The sequence below is a fragment of the Ornithodoros turicata genome, chromosome 1 (assembly GCF_037126465.1).
Source record: "Ornithodoros turicata isolate Travis chromosome 1, ASM3712646v1, whole genome shotgun sequence".
Taxonomy (NCBI): domain Eukaryota; kingdom Metazoa; phylum Arthropoda; class Arachnida; order Ixodida; family Argasidae; genus Ornithodoros; species Ornithodoros turicata.
This window is the reverse complement of record NC_088201.1, coordinates 85194899-85201155: the sequence shown is the minus strand read 5'-3', so window position 1 is coordinate 85201155 and position 6257 is coordinate 85194899.

Sequence of the window (6257 nt, the reverse complement as noted above, 5' to 3'; positions counted from 1 at the left end):
ATGTTGTCCGCCTTGCGCTCCCAACTATGACAAACAGTTCCACCAGCAGCTATACGTGCAACTTGCGTCGCACTGGGATACAGCCAGAACGGCAGCGTCAACGAGCAACCTCATCGCGAACCAATAATTGGGTCCACAGACAAGTTAAGCCAGTAAAGCCAGTCGTTTCGATTGACGTGTGGGGTATGCTGATAAGATACAACCACCGGCCACAAAACTCGGCGATATCGGCGGTACCTCGGATTTTCCCTTCCCCGGGAGAGAGAGACGGAACGGGACTGGATAAAATGTTGCACGGAGTGCGCATGGAGCGCCTTTTGCTAGGGTGCGCTTCGTCTAGCGGAGCGGATACTCATACGCGGCATTCACGTAAGCAAATAAAAGGATGTTTGTTGCTCGCTAACCTAAGGCTCCGCCTATACTCTCTGGGGATGAGGCGGTCGTAGACGGGTGGGTTGGGAACCACATGGGATTTGGGTAGCAATTCCCACGACTGGCGACCAACATGTTCACCTCAACGTGTCACGTCGCCCCGGAAGCACAGCTGGAGAGTGGTTAGCGTTTCGCTAGTGCGTTTTTCCCTGCCTTTTTTTCTGTGTGTGTGTCTTGTTTGTTTCTGTTTGTTACTTTTGTTGATATTGTCAGTTTTTTTATTCTATTTTGTTCGACTTTTCCTGTGTTAGACAGGCTTTGCTTCTTGTCGGTGATACCGCCCGAGAGGAATCTCGACACCCTCGACAGTGACCGTGATGTAGACGAACCCGCGCCAGTGGCAGAGGACTTGCTTCGGCAGATGACGTCCCTCTGTACACTACTGTCGCATCAGCTCGGTACTAGCACGCACGCCGCCCAGCCGTCCCCTGACACCCCGCTGCACATGAATTTGACGGTACCGACGGTACCATTTTCGGGCTACAGCGCCCCCAAGAGAGCGCAAGACCTTCTCGCCAACTTCGATACTTTCGAAACGGCCGTTGGAGTCACCGACGACGTCGTCCTGTATAGAGCACTTCCCACAGCCCTGGTAAGTTCAGCTGCTTTATGGCGTAGGTACCCAGCCCCGTTTGTTACTATGAGAGAATTATGATTCACGCCACTGACCGATTTAAGCAGAGCCTATTCAAGACAAATCACTACGTTTTCAAAAGCCTCATGGTCTCAGGGCATTCCAGTGACTCCCATTTGGAGTAAACGCTGCAGAAGAAGTATTTCAGGACGCCGTTTGACTAATACTACACAAAAAGATGGTGTGATCAACATAAATGAACACATTCTAGTTTCAGGTCGTACCGTGGAAGAGCATGACAAAAGACTTCGGAAAGTACTGAAAGGCTTTGAAGAAGCAGGGTTGACCCTCAATCTCAAGAAGTGTGCAGTTGGTCTAGACAGATTAACGTTCTTTTGGCATGTTTCTGATTAGAGGGTGTGGATCCTGCAAACGCAGAAGTAAATGCACGAATGGCACGTAAACAAAACCAGTTCTGAAGTGAGAAGCTTCGCATGGGGAGATACGTTTAATGGCAAAAAGGAAAGGGAATGGTTAGCCATACACGAGGCTTGCTATTCTTAACAACGAAGAAGAAAAAGAAAAACAACAACAATAACTTTAGTTTGTGATGATCAATGGAGAGTAAGAAGAAAAACAGCAACAAAGAAAACTATGCAGAAATGGAGACGAATCCATCTCCTGCACTAGAAGCTGTGCGGGCAGGCATCAGGGAGGTGTCACAGGGTGGCCAAGAGGCCAGCTTCCCGAAGGAAGGGCAGCAGCGCAGTTGTGACCACAGCGTGCTCAGTAGGGCCACGTAGCACCGGAAAAGCTCTGGGTATCCCAGATGAAGGAGATGGCGCCAGAGACTTGACCAGTGCCCTTCGTGCCGCTGGCAGGCAAGAAGGCACGTCTGCTTTAACATGCCATCTGGGGCAAAGAGGAGAAGGCAGTTGGCTCATCTTGAACAGGAGGAGTAGAGTTCGTGCCACATTCAGCCGTAGCCGATGAAGCAACATCTCCTCGCCACGCGGGATGTGGCCATGCACAACATGGGCCATTAGCTTAGTGGTGATGACAAACCACTGCAGCAGATACACCCAAGCGCAACTCGAAGGACCACTACGTTTGCTCACATCAACGGGTGAGGAATGTCAAGAAAATGAGAGCTCCAACGAGCCTAAGAAGGCATTCGACAGCAAATGACAGATGCCTACTCACTCACTCGCATATTTTGACGTGAGAAAGACCATCATACTTACTACAGATGCTGGGCCGAGAAGCATTGCAATAGTCTTGACAGAGGAGTCCCCACAGGCCAAAAATCATGTGTCTGATAGCGTACTACAGTCGTCCGCGTACACAAACTGAAAGAAAGTAGCCACAAATAGATGCTAGCTATCGCGACCTCTATCGAACACTTCAAGCATTACCTCATCAGTGAAACCTTTGTAGTCAGAACAAATGATCTGCTTTTCGTATCATGGTTAAAGAATCGAAGAGCATAACGGGCAACGTTGGAACGTTTGAACCACAGACTACAACGATACACGTTCAATGTTAAACACGTGTCGGGGAAAACTAATCCAGCTGACTGCCCATGGGCGTCGGAAGGTGGGGTCAGGGGGGGGCACCCCCTGATCAAGAACTAGGAGGGGCGACGCCCCCTCCCCCCCACTTTTCGCAAGTGCCGCAAGGCCCGCGTGCCTCTTACAGTACTGGGCGACAATGCAGAAATAAGGCGAGAGCTTACATAATTCAGAGCTGCGGTTATCGCATTACCTACAACTTCTCTGGGTTATGTAGCAGTCAAATTGCATTTTTACAAGTGCAGAAAAGAAAAAAAAAATATTTGTTATATGGGGCCTCTGCTGCAGTGGTATTCCTCTTTCACAATTTTCATCGATGTTACCACTACCGATTGATATTGAGAGGGCGCTATCTTAAAGAAGACGGGACTGCAAAAGTCGTCAGAGCCAGATCTTGAAAGCAAATGGCAGGTGTGTGATTTGGATCGTGCATCCCTGGGGGACCAGGTACGACAAACAGAGTAAGACTAATCGATGTCCATATAGGAGCATGTTGATTTCTTCAAAAAACATCTGCCCTTTTTGTGGAAACACTAATTCCACAATCCCTTCTGATAAATGCTGATGTCATTCCATTCCTCCGATCACTACCATGTGTCTTTCGGCGCACGTTAAAGAACCCTCAGGTGGGCAAAGACAATCCACAGACCTCATCCACACACTGTGGCGTCGCTCATGTTCAGAGTTGTCTCGTAAAGCCACGAATTATTACTACCATGTGTCATTCCTGTTCCCTTCCTAAACCGTTCCCACCATTTGCAACCGTTCTCATCCTATTTGCAATGCAGACGGGGTGATTCCGGGACAATTTCACTACAGCAATGCCTATCCTGTAACCCTAGTTTCGATTCGAACTGACAGACGCGGCACAGACGCGATTGTTGCGTGAAGGAGAGAATTGAGAGTTTTGGCGCTTGAAAGCTGACATCATCAAGGGGACCTGGATGTGACCAGTACTATACGAGAAGTCACGCCTTAGATACATTCTTGCTTTTTTTTATTCAAACTATTCGTGTAGATAAGTTAAACAATCGTACCGACGACTCGTCGGTACGATTTTTTAACTTATGCAGCAATAATGACCATTTGCAGACGAAATCGTTGTATTTTTGACGGGAACAAAATTACCAAGTAAAGAACCACGCCACCGTTTCCTTATACTTTTATAGATTTGTCTTATCACAGTTGGTGAAACCATTAATATGTATTTCAGTTTCTGCTGCTCTGATGTCAATTTTTTTTTCGCGTCAAGGAAATCAAGAACGCGAGATGGTCTTCCCTGTCTGCGTTACAACCTCCACCGCCATCGGATTGCTTGGACGAGTCATTTCTAAAGAGCGCGTTAATGGCTCCCATTTTTGTATTTGCCACACTTCTCAATCTATATGTAGAACTACATGCACCGTAGTGCTCTTTGTAATGGACGACGCAATTAAACATAGTAGGACAAACACAACGCAAGTCTCACAACGCCCAGTTGCACACTGGGCATCATTCAATTGGACTATATTGGTCAAGACATACTGAACGCATCAAAAGAGATCCCAGAGAAAGGAGATTCCTTGAGAGACACATTTCGTACGTAACTGCACTAGCAGCCTTAACTATGAATGGCGTCGAAAAAGCTGTGGCGGCCCGTGGACGACGCCGACGCGCCCTTGCGCCTGCCAGGTAGTTCTACCGGCACCGTCCTAGCGTGAGGCCACGAACATATGCCCGCTGGGACATTCCAACAGCATGTCCTCTACAAAGCTCCACAAACGAGACAAGTAAATTATAGACTTCACCACAGTTCTCAGGACTACTCACCAAGAAATGTCAGAAAAGCTGTGGAAGAATCCTGAGTTGAAGCCGTTTCTAGTGTGAGCGTGGGCTGGGTGAGTAGTCAGCGAGCAAGGCCAAGATAGTTAACGAACATATTTACTCGACGCGCAACAAGTTACAGTTGCAAGAAAGCGCAAGCATAAGGGCGAACGTGTCCGAAGACGCCCTAATATGCTGCTTACGTAACGACGACATAAAGAGAAAAGGACACAAATTACACACGTTGAGTGAGTCACACAACACAAATGACATCAGAGGTTAGTAGAGCTTCTGATAGACGGCGGTGGTCATAGTGCTTTGCACAAAGTACACGTCAGAGATCAGTTTGGCACTGTGAGCACAGTTAAATGGTGTTCAAAAGAGCAAGACTTGCGCTGCCGAAGAAGCTTCAAATCTAAGCTATGGACGTCGCACACAGAGGGCGCCAGGAAGTACTAAGACGAAGCAGCTGATGAGAGAGTAAATGTGGTTGCCTGACATGGGCTGATTAATACAAGGCATGATACGAGACTGAGATGCTTGCCAATGCAGAGTAGCAGAGAAAACACATACACCAACACGAATGAGCCCTTTGCCAGGCGGTCCATGGCAAGTTGTTGCTGTTGATTCTGTGGGACCACTACCAGGCTACAAATTCCTTCTAGTTGTTGTGGATGAGTAGTCCAGATTCCCGTCGGTTGTAGGGAGGAAGTCATTGAACACGGAAACTGTAGGTGTACGACATGTCCTTTTTCAACTTTTCGACATGTTCGCTGTCCACGGGATCCCAGAAGTTTTTAGAACAGCTAGGAGTTAACCATCACCGTACTACTCCTTTGTAGCCTGAAACCAATGGAGAAATCGAGAGATCCAACAAGAACATAGAGAATGTAGTCAAGGCATCATGTGCGACAGCAAGAGATTGGAAGCAGGGAGTCAAATAATATTTTGTAATTTACCGTACTAAACTACACCTCACGCAACTACTCCAAATACTCAAGGAGAGCTGGAATTTGGACAGGAGATCCGCACCAAACTACCTGAAGTGTGAGAGAAGAAACGGAATGAATCTGTCGTGTGCAACTGATGCCAACAACAAGGAAAAGATGGGATAAACGATAAAGTGATCAACAACGATATGGAGCTGTACGACGACGCACAACGGAGCATAACATAAAAGAGGGAGATTACAACCACTAGCCCAACCACATCCACAAGTCTACGTATGACCGAGATCGTTACAAAGTGATCCACATACAGGAATCAGTGACGACTGCAATGAGGAATGAAAAAAAAAATATATATATATAAAATGGGAAACGCGTCATTCTTCAGGAAAATAGACGAAAGGAAGAGGACTGGTGTGACGAACGAATAAGACTGGGAGATCGAAGACAAGATGTCAGAACAAGAAAGCAACAACTTCACAGCAGAACACCAACAGACCAATATACTGCTATAATCTAATGGAAACCTTCAGCCCAACAAGAAGGAACGCTGATAGACTTACGCGACGAGTACTACCCAAAAGATTGAATGATCTTGAAGTGACCTCAATTGAATGATGGCAGTTGAACAAGAGGTAACAGCAGTGGGGTTGGAACCGACACCATCTGAATGCTGGTGAGACGCTACCAATTACACCATGCAAGCTATCCTGTCTTCAACGTATCAAGCCACCATGAAGAAGACCGAGAGAAACGGACACAGAAGGCGGGGGGGGGGGGGGGACGACACGTAAGTGCTCGTCTTCTGTGTCCGTGTCTCAGGGTCTTCTTCATGGATCTACACCAGCTAGACTGCACCCTTTCCCTTGTTTCATTATTTCATTATTCATTAGTACCAAGCCACGCCAGGAAACAGCGCGACACGCGCTC